The sequence below is a fragment of the Bos grunniens genome, chromosome 3, assembly GCF_055505025.1.
Source record: "Bos grunniens cultivar Pamir isolate PY7600 chromosome 3, Bosgru_T2T1.0, whole genome shotgun sequence".
In the NCBI taxonomy this organism is placed as follows: Eukaryota; Metazoa; Chordata; class Mammalia; order Artiodactyla; family Bovidae; genus Bos; species Bos grunniens.
The window spans coordinates 76,697,366-76,719,936 of record NC_141167.1 but is presented as its reverse complement, the minus strand read 5'-3'; the positions used below and the strand labels follow the sequence as shown (position 1 = coordinate 76,719,936).

Below are 22,571 nucleotides of genomic sequence, written 5' to 3'. Positions count from 1 at the left end.
AACTAGAATTTGGTTTTCTCTCTGTGAAAATGACAAAAGTTTCTTAGATGATTGTTCTGCCCTTAATAAGAGGTAACAAAGGAATTTTCTTTACCTTCTGAATATTTGCCCAGAAATAAAAATTATTTTACTAAAATATTTTCCCATGCTTTATGTTAACTTTGAATTTTAATTTATTATCTTCTCCATTATATTTTCTTCTAGTTTCTTTATCACAGCAAATGGCATGTCTATCAAACTAGTTACCCAAATCAGAAATCCAGATGCAATGCCCTTTCTTTCCTCCCATCCCATCATCCAACATACCAAAAGATTCAATTGATTCTATCCTTAAATATATTTGGACACTGTCCTAAAATACACATTTTACCATGGTCAGCACATTCTCTCCCTGAAGTGAAGCAGCAGAAGATTCCAAATTACAATAAGACGCAATTGTATTGATTTACTATAAGATCTGTCTCTCATGGCAGTGGAGTCTGTCCATGTTGGCAGACCAATACAGATATGAGAAAGTGAGTTTTGAAGTTGAAATTAGATTACAGGAAGTTAGAAATAATTTGTTTAATAGCATTAGGCTAAGAAAGACACTCTAATATATTCAGTTTATAATAAGGTAGTGTTTCCCAGGCAACTGAAAAGTTTGAAGTCATTAACTATAACTTGATACATTTGTCTCAGCAAGGTTAGCTCACCATTGAAATTTAACATACTCAAAGCTCAATGGCTGAGACTCTCTATTCCCTAGAAAGTACTTGGATAGTCATAACTAATATTTGTTTCTCTCACTCAGATTTTTTTTTTTTTTAATACAGCTGACCCATCTCTTCGACCAACATGTAGCGTTGCTGACAAGGAGGATGTTTAAAATGATTGCAATTGACCATGAATTGTGAAATGAACAATTCCATTCTTAAAGGAATATCTGTTTTCCTCATTAGATTAGAATTTTTTAACTTTTAAAAGTTTTCTTTAAAAAAAAAGTCATTTTAAATCCTGACATTATAGTTATCTAAATACCAACACTTAATAAATTGTGGCTACTTGTGAAGGATTTGGGCTTTTCCCTTTTTCCTATTTTTAAATTAAAAATTTTTTAAAGCATACATTATGTAAGAACTAAAGTGAGACATGGTTATTTTCCAAAAACAAGTATTCAGTTAAATTGTCAGGTAATTACCCTTCTTGATTTCTCACTCATAGAAGCAATTATTTCATGTTTTCCCTTTTCTTTTGAAACCTCTAGGGCTGACAGCCTACCCTTAACAGAAACAACAACAACAAAAACCTAACTGGTATCATATTTCATTAAAAAAAAAAAAGGAAACTATCTGATGGAAATTTAACCATCCTCCACCAGCAGATACATGATGCTGTATGTTGTGAAGAAACAGCCTTCCTCTTACAAAGAGCTAGTTCCTCCTCATATGCTTCTGTCTCCCAGCCTTCTCACGGTCTCACTGGCTTTAATTTAACATTGTTATTAGCTTGTGAGGGCTGCCATAATAAATACCACAGACTAGGTGGCTTAAACAATAGAAACTTATTTTCTCACAGTTCTGGAGGCAAGACACCTTAGATAGAATGTGAGCAAGGTTTGAGACCTCTCTCTTTCTCTTATAGATCGTCTTCGTCTCCCTTTGTCTCTACCTGGTCTTTTCTCTGTACCTGTGTCATAATCTCTTCTTCTTATAAGGACATCAGTCATATTAGATTAGGGCCCATCCTAATTATCTCATTATAACTTAATGACCTCTCTAAAGACCTTAACCCCAAGTACGGTTATGTTCTGAGGTTCTGGGTCTAAGGGTTCAGCATATGAATTTGGACCATAACAATCAGTTATGGTCTTTTTCTTTCAGCTTTATCAGGTTTTTTTTTTTTTTTCCTTTTTCTCTCATAACTAGATCATTCCCCAAAGTGTAAAACGTGCGTAAAGCTTCCTATTCTAAAAAAAAATCATCCATTGATCCTATACGCTATTACAACTACAGTTGCATTGCTATGCTCCCATCCAAACCATGTTAGTATAATCACCTGTACACACCATCCTTCTTCTGTACCACACTTCACACCTCTGTCCTCTCCAGTAGGATTTCTGCCCATCCAACTCCATAAAATTAAATATAGTTGATAACTTCTTCATTCTTGATACAGTTACCTACCCTGATACCCATGACAACTGCAAAAGACATTTTGGTTGTATGGTATCCACTCCATCCCTCTCTCATCATATAGCATAGGTGAAGTTTAGGTAGGACTAAACCAACCCAGTTTTAGGAGTGGGTATGTATTAGTCTCCTTGCTCTTGCCACAGTAATTTATTCAGTACTGGCTATGGATCTGAGATCTGAGACCTATGCCCATAGTGACATTCACATGGTCACACTGAAGAGCGATCCCTATAAGTGGTCTTCTCTCTCCCTCAGAAGTAAATGGAGAAGGACACAGTCTGTGTTCTGATGAACTTCATTTAGCATAGAAGTGAAACAATCCCGTGGAAACAGTACCATGAGAGAATCTCCAAGAAACAGAATGAGAATCCTGATAGAACCATGCCTGAAGCTTTCTGTACATCTGGACTTTTAACTCAAGAGAGTCAGTCAAACTAACCACTGCTTGTTAGTTTGAGCTAGGTTTTCGCCTTCTACTGGAAAGCATAACTGAATCAACACCGGACTTGCCTGATCCTCTCATTCATCTTTTTCTTTGTTTCTCATTCTCTGTCACAGTCTTCATCTCCTCAAGCTGGCCATGAAATATTTTAGTCTTAGTTCTCAAGGACATGGTTCTGGGCCTTGTTTACTTCTTTGCAGACACTCTTCCGGCAGAGTGCTGATTGAGAAACAGATTACGTGTGCAGTGGGCCCCAGGGGGATCTCGTGGGATGACAGGACAAAAAAAAGGAAGAGCTGCCGTAACCTCTCAGGGATGGGCCGTCTCTCAGGAATCAATATAATTTTTGCTTGTCTGTGTTGAGGGAATAAAAAAATGGGAAGTTAGCTAAAGAACAAATGACTTGAGTGTAGTTAATTATTTAAAAAAGAATTTCCTTACTGTAATTATATTATTTATTGAATCAAAAGTAATTTCTATCCAAGTTTTGAATTCCAAACCTGGAGTTGAGTAACCAAAGCATATTTGATTTTCCCCTGTGCTTAATCTGTTTTCATATACACTTATAAGAATTCCTAGAATTACTTAATTTAATTATTGATGATTAACAATTCTGAACAGAATTCTAATGTTCTAATATTTAAATTTTATTAAATTAAAATTTGGGAAGTTAAAAAAACTGATTTTTTTTCCTTTGATAAGAAGGCAAATTTAAAATGTAGAAATACTATTTTAGGCTTTGTTCAAGGTGATATCAAGGAAAGACAACATTTCAAAATATCTCTATGGTAGCACTTGGTGTGTTTTCTGTTGAAAATAAGAAAGAACCCAACAAATACTGATGAATAAAAAAGGGGATTTATTAGTTCTTTTAACTGAAAAGTATAGTAGTTCTTACTGTAGATAAAAGTTAACAATTCTTGCTTGTTTGATGGCTGTGAAACACAGTGAGTGAAAAATATGCTGAATTGTTAACTCTAAAATATGAACCATATTAAAATGTTTCTGAGGAAGACCCCAAAACTCTATAGCCCCTAAGCCTATTTACCCTAAGTTAGCACTGTCCACTGTATTCCATAGAGCATGAGTTTCTTGCAAGGTCTTGAGAGAAAGAAATTCATAGTCGAATGCATTCTTGGGAGTATGGAGTGTTTAGCCACATGGGTGGGAGAGAACACTTGGGTTGAAATTCTAGCTCAAACAGAGACATATTGCTCACTGTTTCCAAGTTTCATTCTCTCCTACACAAACAGAATGGATGTCATGGAATTATAAGCACTGCATGAGGTAATATATCACAGTATCTAGTACTTATAGCATACAACTCTGTGACAGACACATCTCTAAAAACTTCACACATAATAACTTATTTAATTCTAGCAACAGCCCTGAGGCAAGTAATACTATTATCTCCATTTTACAGATGAGTCAGTTGAGGAATATCAGATCAGATCGGATCAGTTGCTCAGTCGTGTCCGACTCTTTGCAACCCCATGATTCACAGCACACCAGGCCTCCTTGTCCATCACCAACTCCCGGAGTTCACTCAGACTCACATCCATCGAGTCAGTGATGCCATCCAGCCATCTCATCCTCTGTCGTCCCCTTCTCCTCCTGCCCCCAATCCCTCCCAGCATCAGTCTTTTCCAATGAGTCAACTCTTCCCATGAGGTGGCCAAAGTACTGGAGTTTCAGCTTTAGCATCATTCCTTCCAAAGAAATCCCAGGGCTGATCTCCTTCAGAATGGACTGGTTGTATCTCCTTGCAGTCCAAGGGACTCTCAAGAGTCTTCTCCAACACCACAGTTCAAAACCATCAATTCTTCGGAGCTCAGCCTTCTTCACAGTCCAACTCTCACATCCATACATGACCACAGGAAAAACCATACCCTTGACTAGACGGACCTTTGTTGTCAAAGTAATGTCTCTGCTTTTGAATATGCTGTCTAGCTTGGTCATAACTTTCCTTCCAAGGAGTAAGCGTCTTTTAATTTCATGGCTGCAGTCACCATCTGCAGTGATTTTGGAGCCCAGAAAAAGAAAGTCTGACACTGTTTCCACTGTTTCCCCATCTATTTCCCATGAAGTGATGGGACCGGATGCCATGATTCTTGTGTTCTGAATGTTGAGCTTTAAGCCAACTTTTTCACTCTCCACTTTCACTTTCATCAAGAGGCTTTTGAGTTCCTCTTCACTTTCTGCCATAAGGGTGGTGTCATCTGCATATCTGAGGTTATTGATACTTCTCCTGGCAATCTTGATTCCAGCTTATGTTTCATCCAGTCCAGCGTTTCTCATGATGTACTCTGCATAGAAGTTAAATAAACAGGGTGACAATGTACAGCCTTGACGAACTCCTTTTCCTATTTGGAACCAGTCTGTTGTTCCATGTCCAGTTCTAACTGTTGCTTCCTGACCTGCATACAAATTTCTCAAGAGGCAGGTCAGGTGTTCTGGTATTCCCATCTCTTTCAGAATTTTCCACAGTTTATTGTGATCCACACAGTCAAAGGCTTTGGCATAGTCAATAAAGCAGAAATAGATGTTTTTCTGGAACTCTCTTGCTTTTTCCATGATCCAGTGGATGTTGGCAATTTGATCTCTGGTTCCTCTGCCTTTTCTAAAACCAGCTTGAACATCTGGAAGTTCACGGTTCATGTATTGCTGAAGCCTGGCTTGGAGAATTTTGAGCATTACTTTACTAGCGTGTAAGATGAGTGCAATTGTGCGGTAGTTTGAGCATTCTTTGGCATTGCCTTTCTCTGGGATTGGAATGAACACTGACCTTTTCCAGTCCTGTGGCCACTGCTGAGTGTTCCAAATTTGCTGGCATATTGAGTGTAGCACTTTCATAGCATCATCTTTCAGGATTTGGAATAGCTCCACTGGAATTCCATCACCTCCACTAGCTTTGTTCATAGTGATGCTTTCTAAGGCCCACTTGACTTCACATTCCAGGATGTCTGGCTCTATGTCAGTGATCACACCATCATGATTATCTGGGTCATAAAGATCTTTTTTGTACAGTTCTTCTGTGTATTCTTGCCATCTCTTCTTAATATCTTCTGCTTCTGTTAGGTCCATACCATTTCTGTCCTTTATCGAGCCCATCTAGGAATCAGTGAACTGAAATGGATTGGAATGGGTGAATTTAACTCAGATGACCATTATATTTACTACTGTGGGCAGGAATCCCTCAGAAGAAATGGAGTGGCCAACATGGTCAACAAAAAAGTCTGAAATGCAGGACTTGGATGCAATCTCAAAAACGACGGAATGATCTCTTTTCTTTTCCAAGGCAAACCACTCAATATCACAGTAATCCAAGTCTGTGTCCCAACCAGTAATGCTGAAGAAGCTGAAGTTGAACGGTTCTATGAAGACCTACAAGACCTTTTAGAACTAACACCCAAAAAAGATGTCTTTTTCATATAGGGGACTGGAATGCAAAAGTAGGAAGTCAAGAAACACCTGGAGTAACAGGCAAATTTGGCCTTGGAATACGGAAGGAAGCAGGGCAAAGACTAATAGAGTTTTGCCAAGAAAATGCACTGGTCATAACAAACACCCTCTTCCAACAACACAAGAGAAGACTCTACACATGGACATCACCAGATGGTCAACACCAAAATCAGATTGATTATATTCTTTGCAGCCAAAGATGGAGAAGCTCTATACAGTAAGCAAAAACAAGACCAGGAGCTGACTGTGGCTCAGACCATGAATTCCTTTTTGCCAAATTCAGACTTAAATTGAAGAAAGTGGGGAATACCACTAGACCATTCAGGTATGACCTAAATCACATCCCTTATGATTATACGGTGGAAGGGAGAAATAGATTTAAGGACCTAGATCTGATAGATAGAGTGCCTGATGAACTATGGAATGAGGTTCGTGACATTGTACAGGAGACAGGGATCAAGACCATTCCCATGGAAAAGAAATGCAAAAAACAAAATGGCTGTCTGGGGAGGCCTTACAAATAGCTGTGAGAAAAAGAGAAGCAAAAAGCAAAGGAGAAAAATAAAGATATAAACATCTGAATGCAGAGTTCCAAAAAATAGCAAGAAGAGATAAGAAAGCCTTCTTCAGCGATCAATGCAAAGAAATAGAGGAAAACAACAGAATGGGAAAGACTAGGGATCTCTTGAGGAATATAAGATTGATTAATTCCCCAAGATTACCCAGCTAGTAAATAGCAGAGTCAGGATTCATTCCAGGGCAGAATGCATCAAAAATCCCTGCTTTTAACTAATGTGCTATACTTCTTATTTGGTGGTAAAGAAATGTATTTTATAATTCTCAATTGATAGTAAAGAAAATTCTAGAAAAGCCTAGAATTTCCTCAATAAATTTGGTCACTAAACAGTTTGTGATGCTTGTTAACATGTTTAATTTAAAAATATTACTGTTATAAATGCACTTGGAGAGATGAATAAACAAAGAAGACCATCTCAGTAAGTAGGTCCCAATGCTTCCAAGTCAGAATACAGTCAGCCTCAGAAAAAGTTGTATTAAGTGTCCGTAATCATCCTGGAGATGACAGGAGCTTTATTAGCTCAATACCTCTGACTGTTATCTTCTTCTAGACTCTGTGAAGTGTACAAGCTTGTTACTTACTCTTCACTCAAAGTGAATCTCAATTTCAGAATTTCCAAAAGAGGTCTCTTTGGGATGATTTGCCAGTTTCTGAGTATCAAGACATAATTTCCTGATAACCTTCTTAATGTCAACCCTGTTTATCCTTTATTCACTGTTTACCTTCAGCAGAATCTCCGACCCTATTAGTTGTGGCCTGGGAGAGAAAATCCTGTGACCCAAGGCTTGGCACATTTATTTGGAAGGAGTGGCTTGTGGTTGTTTCCTTCAGAAGAGAATTTTAGGCTTAGGATTCATGAAATATTTAGTACTAAGCCTAAGAATAGTTTTCTTGTTAATACTATAACTATCATATATATGTTTTAAAGTTTTTATCATTGATGTGTATGTGTGTGGTAGTCACATCTGACTTTTTGTGACCCCATGGACTGTAGCTCACTAGGCTCCTCTATCCATGGAATTCTCCAGGCAAGAACACTGGAGTTGAATTGCCATTCCCTTCTCCAGGGGAGCTTTCCAACGCAGGGATCAAATCTGGGTCTCCTGCATTATAGGAAGATTCTTTATGGTCTGAGCCACACTGAGAAGCAGCTGATAGTATTCATTATATTAACATATAGTAAAAATAAAATCAATTTTACTTACTTTTAAATTATTGCAATTTTAATAATTACTTGTTGAGCATCTATAACTAGAAAGACTGAAGTTTTAGTGCTGGGATTACTGCATCAGACAAAACAGAGACATAAAAGCTCCACCTTTTTGCAGCTTCTATTTTAGTAGATGGAATCAAACAATTAAAAAAGAATAAATGCAAAGTATATCAAGTGATTGTATGCACAAGAAAAGAAATGAAGTTTGATGAGGGAATTAATGTTGAGGAATTTACTGTTTTGTAGGATAATCAGGGAAGCCCTTTCTGATAAAGTAATATTTGAGCAGAGACCTTAAAGACAGGAGAAATGACACACTTGGAGAGTAGCATTCCAGGTGGAAGGAATAGTAATATGAAAACCTGTGGCAGCTTAGTTCTAGACAATGTCATGGAGGTAAGTAAGGGGAAGATTGATAAATATGAGATTAAAGAAGTGGTCAGGGATCAGATCACCTAGGCTTTTGGTTTTTAATCTGGGGATGATGGAAAAATATCAAGAGACTGATTTGAGCAAAAGAATCTGTTACATTTTGAAGAATCACTGTAACTATTGTGTGAAGAAATACGTATGCAGGTCATGAAGCAACAGTTAGAACTGGACATGGAACAACAGACTGGATTCCAAATAGGAAAAGGAGTTCATCAAGGCTGTATATTGTCACCCTGTTTATTTAACTTATATGCAGAGTACCTCATGAGAAATGCTGAACTGGAAGAAACACAAGCTGGAATCAAGATTGCCAGGAGAAATATCAATAACCTCAGATATGCAGATGACACCACCCTTATGGCAGAAAATGAAGAGGAACTCAAAAGCCTCTTGATGAAAGTGAAAGTGGAGAGTGAAAATGTTGGCTTAAAGCTCAACATTCAGAAAACAAAGATCATGGCATCCGGTTCCATCACTTCATGGGAAATAGATGGGGAAACAGTGGAAACAGTGTCAGACTTTCTTTTTCTGGGCTCCAAAATCACTACAGATGGTGACTGCAGCCATGAAATTAAAAGACGCTTACTCCTTGGAAGGAAAGTTATGACCAACCTAGATAGCATATTCAAAAGCAGAGACATTCCTTTGCCAACAAAAGTTCGTCTAGTCAAGGCTATGGTTTTTCCTGTGGTCATGTATGGATGTGAGAGTTGGACTGTGAAGAAGGCTGAGCGCCGAAGAATTGATGCTTTTGAACTGTGGTGTTGGAGAAGACTCTTGAGAGTCCCTTGGACTGCAAGGAGATCCAACCAGTCCATTCTGAAGGAGATCAGCCCTGGGATTTCTTTGGAGGAAATGATGCTAAAGCTGAAACTCCAGTACTTTGGCTACCTCATGCGAAGAGTTGACTCATTGGAAAAGACTCTGATGCTAGAAGGGATTGGGGGTGAGAGGAGAAGGGGACGACAGAGGATGAGATGGCTGGATGACATCGTCGACTTGATGGACGTGAGTCTCAGTGAACTCCGGGAGTTGGTGATGGACAGGGAGGCCTGGCGTGCTGCAATTCATGGAGTCGCAAAGAGTTGGACACGACTGACTGACAGATCTGATCTGATTGTGCGAAGAGAAGACTTTAGGATGGTGAAGATGGAAACTGAAACACCAGTAAGGAGACTTTTGCAGTGGCAAAGAGTCCACCTGCCAATTCAGGAGACACAGGAGACCCTGGTTTGATCCCTGGGTAAGGAAGATTCCCTGAAATAGAAATGGAAACCCACGTCAGTATTCTTGCCTGGAGAATTCCATAGACAGTGGAGCCTGGTGTGCTATAGTCCATGGGGTCGCAAAGAGTCAAACAAGACTGAGTGCATGTGCACACACACACACACACACACACACACAGAGGCAAAAGATGATGGCTGCTGAGAACAGTGAGGAAGTGGTGGATTGCTGAATAAATCCTGAAGATTTAACCAACTGGATTTTCCATCCAATTAGATCTTAGGACTTGGGTTATGTAGTCCTTCTTTCCAGAATACAATCGAATGGGCCATGGATTCATGCCCAAGAAAAAGCTGGCTGTAAAGGTTTTGGGGATAAGTAGTTGGAGGAATGGCATTGCTATTTACTGAGATGAGAAAATATGTAATAAGTATGTTTGAGGAAGGGTAGAAATCAGGAGTTCAAATTTTGGCATGTTAAATTTGAGAGAATTATTAGATATCACAGTGGGAATGTTGAGTAGGCAGTTAGATATTGTGGCTAAAATTTCAAGGAAAGTCTAGTCAGGAGATAAAAAAATGTGAGTCACAAGCATAGGGATGGCATTTAAAGCTCTAAGATTTAATGAGCTTGCCAAATGTGTAAAATAAAAGAAATCTGAAGATTGAATCTATGGTACTCCAATGTTTAGTTTAGGGAGATGAAGGAGAATTAACAAAAAAAGAAAGAGCAACCAGTGAATTAAAAGGTAATAATTTTTAAAGGTTTACCATTTTCAAACACGGATATGCTCTGTGAGGATAACTAATCTCTATGCTAAAATTATGCAATGTTCAATATTAGAGTCAGTAGAATAACAAGTATTTTAGTTTTATAAAAGGAAAAAGTCTATCCTACATCTGTATATTTGCTTCTGTGAAAACAAAAATAAGCTGATTGCTTTGGATAAGTTAATAAAATATGTGAAGTAGCTTTAAGGCAAATTTGAATGTCTTTCAAACTAACACTAAAATAAAATAAAAGTCTCAAAGTCTAAAATGAAGTCCAAAATAAAATAAATGTAAAAGTCAGACAACCTGATATTAAAACAAAGCTTAACAAGGGCTTCCACATTTCCCTTTCCTGAAAGAAACTTGATTTTCTTTAACTTTTCTGCTCAATATATTCACCAAGGAGATGTTTATGAGCAATTCCAGGTTCTCAGGTTTTTCAATTCTGATTTCACCTAGATGTATTATCAGAATGATAGTGGAAACAACAAAGAAACCATAATTGCAGCCTTGTACAAAACCAATTTGGTTTGGATTGTCACTTACAAAGATGTCTTTCATTCAAAGATAAAACATTAGAAACATTTCATCCCAGAAAATGAAAGTAGACTTGGGATGTTTTGATGTCAGAACTAGAGAAAGGTTTTTCTGAGTGCTGGGCAGAATTCTTATTTTCTCTTAAGTTTTAGAGTTAATGTAATATACACCCAGATGTGAACACACTGCCATTCGCTCTATTCAAATTCCTTCAATGTGTTATCTTCTTTTTTATTTTTTTCAGTTTCAAAGTTAATACACACAGCCAAATATATACATAGCAGATTGAAATACTCTACGTATCCCAATACACTTATTTAACTGTATTGGCATGTATTTGCCTTTGTCAAAAATGTTTTACATTTATTATCTATTGTGTGAGTGCATTCTTTGCTACAGTGGACACAAAAATAAATAACAGAAAGTCAAAGAAATCACTATTATTGAGAAAGACATTTGGATCTGTAGCATGATGCAAACACATGTTAGTAATAAAATTACAGCACTTATAACTTCTGTGGGTGCAGCAACTTTGATGCTTTGAGATTTTTCAAATAAGTCTCATCTCCTAGTGTACTACCAGGCATTCAGAACATTTTTGTTGAATCCTTTAAGTAAGAAATAATTCTGACTAGTGGAAATGGAGAAAGTTCTAGTGGAGGTATTATTACTAGCTAGTTCTTAAACACAAGGGGTCTTCCCTGGTGGCTCAGTGGTAAAGAATTTGCCTGCAATACAGGAAATGTAGGTTCAATTCCTGGGTAAGGAAGATCCCCTGGAGAAGGAAATGGCAACCCACTCCAGGATTCTTGCCTGGAAAATCCCATGGACCGAGGAGTCTGGTGGGTTACAGTCCATGGGATTGCAAAAGAGTTGGACATGATTTAGTGACTAAACAATAACAACTAAACGTGAGGGACATTTCTAAGTGAAGAAGTGGGGGTCTAGCACCTAGGCAGAGAAAACAAGCTCTTAGAGGGATTTGAAAGTACAGAGACCTCTTGGGAGCTATGGGTCTCATACAGGGTCCTTCTCCAAAGATATAAAGCACTGCTGAGGATAAATGTTGGTACTAAGACCAATGCCAGTGCTTCAGTGTTTGCACCCCGCCCCCTTTTCTAGCATGTGTATTCACTTTCCCTGGCCTCAGGCCAATTCCCAACCTACTTGTCATAATGCGAATGTTAACAGCCCAGCTTACAGAGTTCTGAAGCAGACACCATATTCACAAGAGAAAATGTGTGGTAAAGAATTAACTTAGAAGGCCTGGGACTATCAGTATTAGAAAAGCCTGATAGCAAGGGTGGCCCTTTACTGGCATCTGGGAAATTGGCTCTCAGAGTGTTTTTGGTCAATAGTTACCTGATAAGGGTGGTTCACTGTGCCTGAACTTTATGAACAATGCAGTTTATGCTGTCTGTCTTTTCCCCTGAGAGTCTGGAATTGTGGAACAGTTAGCAGAGTATGCTATGTGACCATATTCCAATAAAAATTTAGGGTGCTAAGTCTCTATTGAGATTTCCTGAGAGACATTGAAAATGTTGTCTCAAATCATTTTTGGAAAAATTAACTGTCATGTGACTCCTCTTGCAAGTTTGTGCCTGATTTCTTCTAGACATCTCCCCATGTGCCTTTTCCCTTTTCTGATTTTGCTCTGTATCGTTTTACCATAGTGAACTGTATCTGTGAATATGGCCACATGCTAAATTCTGTGATTAACTCTATTGAATTACCAAACCTGAATGTATTACTTTGTCAAGAAAGGTCCGTCTAGTCAAGGCTATGGTTTTTCCAGTAGTCATGTACGGATGTGAGAGTTAGACTATAAAGGAAGCTGAGCGCCAAAGAATTGATGCTTCTGAACTGTGGTGTTGGAGAAGACTCTTGAGAGTCCCTTGGACTGCAAGGAGATCCAACCAGTCCATCCTAAAGGAGATTAGTCCTGGGTGTTCACTGGAAGGACTGACATTGAAGCTGAAACTCCAACACTTTGGCCACCTGATGTGAAGAGCTGACTCATTTGCAAAGACCCTGATACTGGGAAAGATTGAGGGCTGGAGGAGAAGGGGACGACAGAGGATGAGATGGTTGGATGGCATCACTGACTCAATGGACATGGGTGTGGGTAGACTCTGGCAGTTGGTGATGGATAGGGAGGCCTGGCGTGCTGTGATTCATGAGGTCACAAAGAGTTGGACACTAATGAGCGACTGAACTGAACTGAACTGAACTGAATGTGTCTTTAGGGACCCCTCAACACAGGGACCTGAGAGAAAAGAACAAGCCTACAAATATAACCCATATCAGCTATTCAGAAAAGTCAACTGAGTTTTGCCAAATATACAAATAGTGAATTATAGTATTGTACACTTGAAACGAATATAATGTTGCATGCCAATTTTGTTGTTGTTGTTTAGTCACTGATTGTGTCCAATTCTCTTGTGACCCCATGGACTGTAGCATACCTGGCTCCTCCCTCCATGGGATTTCCCAGGCAAGAATACTGGAGTGGGTTGCCATTTCCTTCTCTACAGGATCTTCCCCACCCAGGGATCAAACATGCATCATCTGCATTGGCAGGTGGGTTCTTTATCACTGAGCCAACTTGGAAGTCCTAAGTCAATTATACATCAAAAAATGAAAAACAAAAATCAAGTCCTCCATTAAAAAATATACATTGAAATAATATAATGGCTTAAAGAATGAATATAATAGCTTAAAAGAGAAGACATACTAGCAAAGCAAATTACTTAATAAAAATATCTAGATAACACAGAGAAAAATAAGAAAAAATATAAAATAAAAACAAAACTACTCTAACTGACTTGAAAATATTTGAGAAGGTATTTTATCAAAAAAATCTTCAAAATAGATAATCAGAGGGAAAAAAAAAGCTCTCAGAAAGTAAACATGTAATTGAATAATTTAAAAAATGCTTATTTTGAAAGTATGTTAAAAATGACTATGTTAAGTCATTATTTCTTAACATAGAGAAAATAACAAAGAAATTTGGAGGAAGTAATCAGACATAAATAATAAATGCAGGTGGTTCTAAGTCTTATAAATTCCAAAATGAGAGAGAGGAAAAATAGAGAGGAATAAATTTTCAGGGAAAATGGAAACAAAGTTTCCAGGGTAGAAAAGAATCATGGATCTTCATATTAAGATGTTCATAGTGAACATAATAAAAGAAATCCAGAGACAGACATACTATCATGAAATTTCAGAGCACCAAGGATGAAGAAATAGTGTTAAAAGGTAGCAGAGAGGAAGAAAAAGTGCCAGCTATACAAGAATGTGATTTAGACTGGCATCTAATATCTCATCAGCAAAATTAAATTCTAGAAGGCAAAAAAGCAGATCTCCCAAATTTTTAATTAAAATTATTTTTAACCTTGAATTCTATACCCAAACTATTAATAAAATAAGTAGACAAATTATGTCTTCCCTGAAATGAAAGAATCAATTAACTATTTGGGGATTAGTCTGAACAAAAGGAAGCAGAAAAACAAGAAAAGGAAAATACTCACTGAAACAAATGATGAAACTAACCCAAGAATCCAGTAAAAAGGATCCCAGAGATGGCACTTTTATAAAGTACCTGCCATAATTAGATTAGAAAATCACTGGATTAAAAAAAATTTTTTTTAAGGTGATCTGGAAGAACAGTGATCTGGGTAAGTAAGGTCATCTGGACTTCCCAGGTGGCTCAGAGGTTAAAGCGTCTGCCTGGAATGCGGGAGACCCGCGTTCGATCCCTGGGTCAGGAAGATCCCCTGGAGAAGGAAATGGCAACCCACTCCAGTACTCTTGCTTGGAGAATCCCATGGAGGGAGGAGCCAGGTAGGCTACAGTCCATGGGGTCGCAAAGAGTCGGACACGACTGAGCGACTTCACCAAAACTAAAGGAAGAACAGTGAAGTAGATGGCAAGAAACATAGAGTATGAGTAAAACTTTCGGTACAGATGTTATGAGCAGTAAGGCATATATTTTTTCTCCCAATAAGAAGAAACACAAGAGAAAATGTAAAACTGTATAAGGTACTTGTGGTACAGATTCCCAGAAAAGTAAAATATAGTAAAGTATTTGAAAATGAATAATGTATAAGGAAAGAAAATCCTTTTGGTCTGGAGTGTCTTCTTATATTGGAATTTTGTTGGTTTCAGCATACAAGCTTGCTTTGAGGTAAATCACATTTCTATGGCCCTAGTATGTAAATATCATATATTGTTCTTCAAATTTTGGAATAGACCTAGAAACAAAGCATGAGAGATTTCAAAATGATTATAGGATAAACAGTAGTGGGATTGCATAGTGAATCTGTTCACTGATGAATTTCTTTCTGGTCATATAGTAGCTACACAGTAAGCATTTCTGATTGAATGAGTAAAACTAGATATAAAAGAAATATACAAAAACCATAATTGCTTACAAATTAGAACACTGTACAATATTTTGATAAATTTAAAAGAGATTTAAAAGAAAACAGCAAACTATCTAGAAAGCAATTGCTGTGGATTGAATGTTTGTGTACTCCCAAAATTTGTGTGTTGAAATTCTAAACCCCACTTTGATGGTAATAGTAGATGGGCCACTGGGAGGTGATTAGGTCATTGAAGGGAAATCTTCATAAATGGGATTTTTATCTTGTAAGAAGAGAAATAAAGAGCCTCCCAGCATTAGAACTATGAGGATAAATGTTTGTTGTTTAAGCCACCCAGTCTATGGTATGGGCTTCCCTGGTGGCTCGTTGGTAAAGAATCCACCTGCAATGCAGAGATGTGGGTTCAATTCCTGGGTCAGGAAGATCCCCTGGAGAAGGAAATGGCAACCCACACCAGTATTCTTGCCTGGGAAATCCCATGGACAGAGGATCCTGGCATGCTGCAGTCCCTGAGGTCACAAAAGACTTGGACACAACCTAGCAACTAAGCAACAGTCTATGATATATTTGTTATATCATCTCAAGCTGACTAAGACAGCAATGAAAGAAGACATTACACCAAAATCTGCAGACCCAGGGAAGTCTGTATTCATGAGGAAATGTTTGGCTTTGTTTACCTTTATAAGTAAAGAAGAGAGGAAAAGTAGAGAACAGAACAAAATAATTGAATACACACGTAAAGATAGTTGGATGATATGGGGTAGGGTGGGAGGAAGCTCAAGGAGGGAATACACGTATATTACAGTTGATTCATGTTCTTTGGCAGAAACGAACACGACATTGTAAAGCAATTATTCTCCAATTGAATTTAAAAGTTGAGTACACAATAAAAAATAATATTAAGAAAGTATATAATAAAATCTAAAATAGTTAAAAGCAAAACAGTAGGACAGAGTCAAAGTAAATACAAAGTCTTTGTGAAAGACTAAGGAAAACAGATACTCTCCTCACTGGAATGGTAAAAAAGAGAGAAAACCAAACACACAAGATTAAGAATGACAGGAATAGCCAGGAGGTTATATCTTAACTCAGGAGGTTAAGATAATTATAAAAGAATATTGCATGAACTTTATGGCTGCACATTTGAAAAAATGCAGAAAAGAGATAGCTCCTGGCAAAACATTAATGATCAATGTTTACAAGAGAATGCCAAAGAAAACCGAAAAGGCAAAAATATACACAACTAGCATAGACACTATGACCTAAAAAGTTGACTAAATAGCTACCAATGAAAAAAGCTATATAAGACGACATTGTTACATGTGTCAGTTGCTGAATACAGATTGTAAGTGTGCAAGATACAGAACTGAGGATGTCATTCTAGAAATTCTGTCCCCACAGACGACTAAGAAAAGAAGAAGCAAGGTTTAGCATGCGGAACGTGAATTCAGAGAACTGGAGGCTGAGGAAGAGCTTCTCCTATAATCCTGATGAAAAGGGGAAAGTTGCTAGTCACTCAGTTGTGTCCGACTCTGTGTAACCCCATGGATTTTAAACTCAGTAAGCTCCTCTGTCCATGGGATTCTCCAGGCAAGAATACTGGAGTGGGTTGTCATTCCCTTCTCCAGGGGATTTTTCCAACCCAGTGATCGAACTCAGGTATCCTACATTGCAGGCAGATTCTTTACTGCCTGAGCCACCAGGGAAACCCTATATTCCTGATAAAGATGGCAAAATGAAACATCTAAGAACCCTGGGCCAAAAACCCCAGCTGTTCTGTAGGAGCTTGGGAAGAAACTGCCAGATTTAGCTGCTTGAGCTTTAGACTCTTGCTCAGGAACAGTGATGACAGTTTCCAAAACCTGCTGGTTTATGGGGCTAATTCTATTCGGCTGAGTAGCTTCACTGCCACTGAGCTTAGAAGAAAAGGTAGCTGATAGCACTGAATATGGTTTGATCTAAAAGTCAACATACTGGGCTTCCCTGGTGGCTCAATGGTAAAGACTCCGCCTACTATGGCAGGAGACATGGGTTTGATCCCTGGTCTGGGAAGACCCCATATGCCGCAGAGCAACTAAACTAGTGGCTAGGAACCGCAACTACTGAAGTCAGGGCACCCTAGAACCTGTGCCCCTTCACAAGAGAAGCCACCGCAATGAGAAGCCCCAGCACCACAACTGCAGAGTAGCTCCTACTCATCACAACTAGAAAAAAGCCCTGTCTAGCAACAAAGACCCAGCACAGCCAAATATAAATAAATAAAATTATTTTAAAAATAAATAAAAGTCAACATACCAGACAGATAAAATGAATACCTTTTATTCTCATGCTCTGTAAGACTAATTTTTAAAGTTTTTCACATCAACATACTCCAAATATGACAATTTCCATTTGTGACTATTAAAAAAACTTTTATCAAAAACATTTTCATGACTTACATTGTTATTTGATGCAATTACTGGGCATTCATTTGTATTTCAAAAAGAAATTTTCTATAAAGGTTTTCTTTATTAGTGTTTAAAAAAATCAATTTAGACTACAAAAGCAGTGACTCATATTTTATTTTGATATTATTTGTCAGTTCAGTTGACAATTGAGTAGCTTTTAAAAAGTAATTGATGTTAGTGCTTTAGGAATTGAAATATTATGGACAGATCATGTGAGAGAAAGTGAAGTGGCATTTGCCTTTCATTAATATCTATAAATGGAAAAAGAAAAGTAGAATCTGAAGGTGGTACAAACTGTAGTATATGAGTATATAATAAAGTCAAAATCTTTTGAAAAATAATAGCAATCTTTTCAACAGAATTAACTTTTTCACATGGTATCACATTTTAAATTCACAAAAGAAAAATAATCATTCAGAATAATTATGAACGTTTATGCATTCACTTAAGTAATTAATATATAGGTAATCCCAATTTTCCAGTGATAGTAAGTTTCAGTAAAACTTTAGAAAAATGAAGCAATTTCAGTTTAGTGTAAGAATTCAATTGTTTCTTCCAACTTTAAAAATGTTCTATTATAACCAATTTGTTTCAAACTTAGTGACATGGAAATGACTGTATCAATTCTTTTTAACCCATAACATATAAACGTTTTTATTCATTTGGACCCTTAAGATGAAAATACCCTTCGCCACAATAATGCTTAACAATACTTCCTTATAGGGGATATTAGAGGCTTCCCTGGTGGCTCAGCAGGGAAATCACTGCAGATGGTGATTGCAGCCATGAAATTAAAAGACGCTTACTCCTTGGAAGAAAAGTTATGACCAACCTAGATAGCATATTGAAAAGCAGAGACATTATTTTGCCAACAAAGGTCTGTCTAGTCAAGGCTATGGTTTTTCCTGTGGTCATGTATGGATGTGAGAGTTGGACTGTGAAGAAGGCTGAGCGCCAAAGAATTGATGGTTTTGAACTGTGGTGTTGGAGAAGACTCTTGAGAGTCCCATGGACTGCAAGGAGATCCAACCAGTCCATTCTGAAGATCAGCCCTGGGATTTCTTTGAAGGGAATCATGCTGAAACTGAAACTCCAGTACTTTGGCCACCTCATGCAAAGAGTTGACTCATTGGAAAAGACTGATGCTGGGAGGGATTGGGGGCAGGAGGAGACGGGGACGACAGAGGATGAGATGGCTGGATGGCATCACTGACTCAATGGACATGAGTCTGAGTGAATTCTGGGAGTTGGTGATGGACAGGGAGGCCTGGCATGCTGCGATTCATGGGGTTGCAGGAAGTCGGACACGACTGAGCAACTGAACTGAACTGAACTGGTGGCTCAGCAGTAAAGAATCTGCCTGCAAAGCAGGAGACCTGGGTTCGATCCCTGGGTCGGGAAGATCCTCCAGAAGAGGGCATGGCAACTCAGTCCAGCAACTCTTCCCATGGATAGGGCAGCCTGATAGGCTACAGTCCATAGGGTCGTACAGAGTCGGACACAACTGGAGTGACTAAGCAGCAGCAGCAGGGGATATTAGAGTGTTGTGATTAAGTATGTGGGTTCTGGATTCAGCATGCCTGCTATAAAATTCTGACTTTGTCCCTTCCCAACTATGTGCTAATTACTTAACATCTTCAAGCTCTAGTTTTCTCATCTCTAAAGTGGAAATAATAATAGTTGGAAGAATTGAACGAAATAACCTATGAGAAACACTTAGGAAAATGCCTTGCAAACAGTAAGTACCAAATGAATACTAGTTATTACTATGTAAAGAATGCCATGCCTATGTTTAGAGGACCCCATGGGAACATGACAGGACTACAGAACTCTCTGCCTCCAAACAGCTTTTGTCTGCAATTAAAGCCCATGTGGTAGAGTGAACGATATACTGGATTTTATAATACATTGGAATCTGTCTCTTACAAACGATGTGACTTTAGAAAACTTATCTAAAATAGCTACACAGTTTACTGAAAAGATCAAAGTGGATCATACACATGAACCACATAGGTTCATATATATATATAAATAGGATTGAATATAATTGTTCCCAGTCAGGTTTACATCTTTGGATTAGGGCAATATTTCTCAAACTTTTTTTTTTTTTTTTAAGCTGAGGAATTCCCCATTCAAATGAATTTTTACAAAGCTCCAGCTGGACTTAGATCACCCTAAGACATTAGTAACTTGATTGAAGGGGACTGATTTAGCTCATTTTTTGTTTTTTGAGGTCTCTAAAGTTTTCTCTAGCTTTCTGACATATTCTTTATAAATCAGCTCTAGTACCATATTTTCTGTAAGAAGAAAGCATCTAACAAAATATATTAGTCTCAGGGTCCAGTAGAGTAAAACAAACCAAAACCCCAACCAAGCGATGTCATAAATGGAATGTAATAGAAAGAAATAGTTACCTAGGTAGTATAAGGCCAACACATGAAAACCACAGGATATGGGTTACCAAGAAATAGTATCTTCAGAAAGAAGCTACCACACAAAACCTGGGAAAACAGAGACAAAGTAGGAGTATTCAGAACCTAAAAGCATAGATGTATCGATCTATGGAACTGAGCTTGAGTCCTATGGATGGAACCCACCTGGCTGCTGATGGCTCTTATAAAGGACCAAGATGAATATGGTGTGGGAGTCTTGAAAGTAGCTAGAAGCTGAAACCAATGCCTGCTGCTGTGGCAACACTCCATTGCTAAGAAACACTGCCAAGCTCAGCAAGAAACATACAAAGGAGGAAGTCCCTTGTCTCCTCCTCCTGCTTCTCTTCTTATCTTCTTCTTCAGATGAAATACAGTCCCAGGCTGAGTTAGAGAGAAAGTATGAAAGAGTGAATCTGTAGCCAAGAGATAACAGCTAAACAATGTGCACACAGAATTAGTTACCTTTTCCTTCTTTACATTCTGGTTTTGCAATATCTTGTTTATATTTGCTACTTTGACAGATATGTTTCTATTATATTTGGAGATGTCACTCATCCACGAAACTCAGTTCAGTACAGTTGATATGAGTACAATGAACACTCATAGACTGACTGTTATTTCTAACCAGTCAGATGTTGATGTTATAAAGGTGACTATGATGCAATTTTGTTCTTGTAAACTGGGTCTGTAACCTGATGTTTTCAATACAATGAAATACAAACACAATGATTACCTGGCTACTAATAGGCCCAGAAGAGAAACAATTTGTCAAGTCTCTGGCAGGAAAGAATAATTTTTAAAAAAGACATGAGAAAAGGATGCTTGAATGGAAGTTGAGTTTAATCTTGACAGATGAGGACAGGTGCAGAGGTGATGGCCTGGACAATTAGTTCTATTAGAGCATAGAGTGTAACCTAAGGGGTGAGAAGACTGGAGATATAGACAGGGGATTGTGCCTTATTTCTACATATAACTGCAATCATTTGTGTGATGTCAGATACATATTTAAACACTCAATAAATACTTGGACAGAAAACATGGGGAGTAGTGGGTGGATGTGGAGTACATTTCTCTCCACATATACATCAGGAATACACCTTCAGACACAGAAGTGCATGCACAACACCAACTGAGAGTGGACAGGGGTACCTGACCAGTAGAAGAGGATACATACAACCATACAAAACTCGGTAGGAACTAGGGGGAAAAACAGGAGTGTTAGAAGGACTGGACCTCCTCTCAGGAGGTGGGGCAACTGAAGCACAGGTCCAACACCCACATCGGGGTAATCGTCTGAGTCAGAGGAGAAACATTTAAGGCTGAGAGTGAAACAGCAGATCTGTGGCAGCCAAATGGAATGAGCATAAGACAGTCCTTGCCACAGCCATATATACCCCGGATAGGGATGCAGGTCCTCTAGAAGGCACAGTGGCTGGGAGATTGAGTCTAGGAGTTGTGAGCAATCCCAGGGTGAGGGCAGCTGTTGACTGCTGAGAGACGAATCAAGTGAATACAAAGGAGAAGATTGTGGTGGGAAATGCCTGTGGAGGAAAGCCAGGCAGCCATGGAAGCAAGGCAATACTGCTGAGTCACACATAGGAGGTGGAGCCATCACCATAGCCTCTCTCTCCCCACATGCCAGCATTGGCACCTGAACAACAGAGAGGCTGGCCCATCAAACACCTGTAGCACTGAACTACAGAGTAGGACCCCAGGCAAGGGAGCTTTCTAAGTGCCTGAATGGAGAAAGACTGAAAGACGGAATTATGGAGAAAGACTGGCCAAAGAGGTCTTCTGATTGCCAGCTACAAGAGGCTTGAAAAAAGACTCTAATAAGGCCATAACTCCTGTCACTGAGGCAGTCTGTGTCCCTGAACGCTTGGCACCACCAGGGTCCCTGAAATCCAAGCAGCTGTGCCACCTTCACACTCAACCCTCACTGGGGCAGAGCTATCACAGGCAAAAAAAGTCTTGCATGTAAGCATGCAGGGTGCTTTGGTCATGTCCAACTCTTTGTAACCCTGTGAACTGTGGCCTGCCAGGCTTCTCTGTCAGGGGTTTCTCCAGGCAAGAATACTGGAATGTATTGGCCAGTACTGGTTGTCATACTCTCCTAGACCACTATATTTCCTTCTGCCTTAGCTACCAACTCCCCTGAGTACCTGGTGCTGCCAGAACCCCTGCAATCCAAGCAGTTTGCACCACCTCCACACCTGGCCCTCCACAGGGGCAAACCCAAGTCCACCAGAGCAGCCTCAGGAGCAAACCCCAGTGGATGACCCACATGCAGAGGTGGAAATAAAACCATAATTGAAATCCGGGAGCAGTGTGGCTAAGGAATAAGACCCAAAACCTTCCGACTAGCTGTATAAGCTGCAGATTAAATCCGCATGATCAACTAGCCAGACTCTGTGTCTATGGACTATATAAAAGGACATTGAGAGCTCTCACAAAAGAAAATGCACTAGTTCTGATA

At 38.7% G+C, this 22,571-nt stretch overlaps 1 long non-coding RNA gene across 1 annotated transcript; it reads right to left on the bottom strand.

Moving 5' to 3' along the window:
• Nucleotides 1–2,453: 2,453 nt before the first annotated feature.
• On the bottom strand, nucleotides 2,454–20,689 carry LOC147375871 (uncharacterized). The gene is made up of 3 exons (XR_015160554.1): nucleotides 20,261–20,689; nucleotides 20,078–20,164; nucleotides 2,454–2,970 (listed from the first exon to the last, which is right to left on the bottom strand). It is a non-coding gene; the product is annotated as an uncharacterized LOC147375871 (long non-coding RNA).
• Between the last annotated feature and the right edge of the window lie 1,882 nt (nucleotides 20,690–22,571).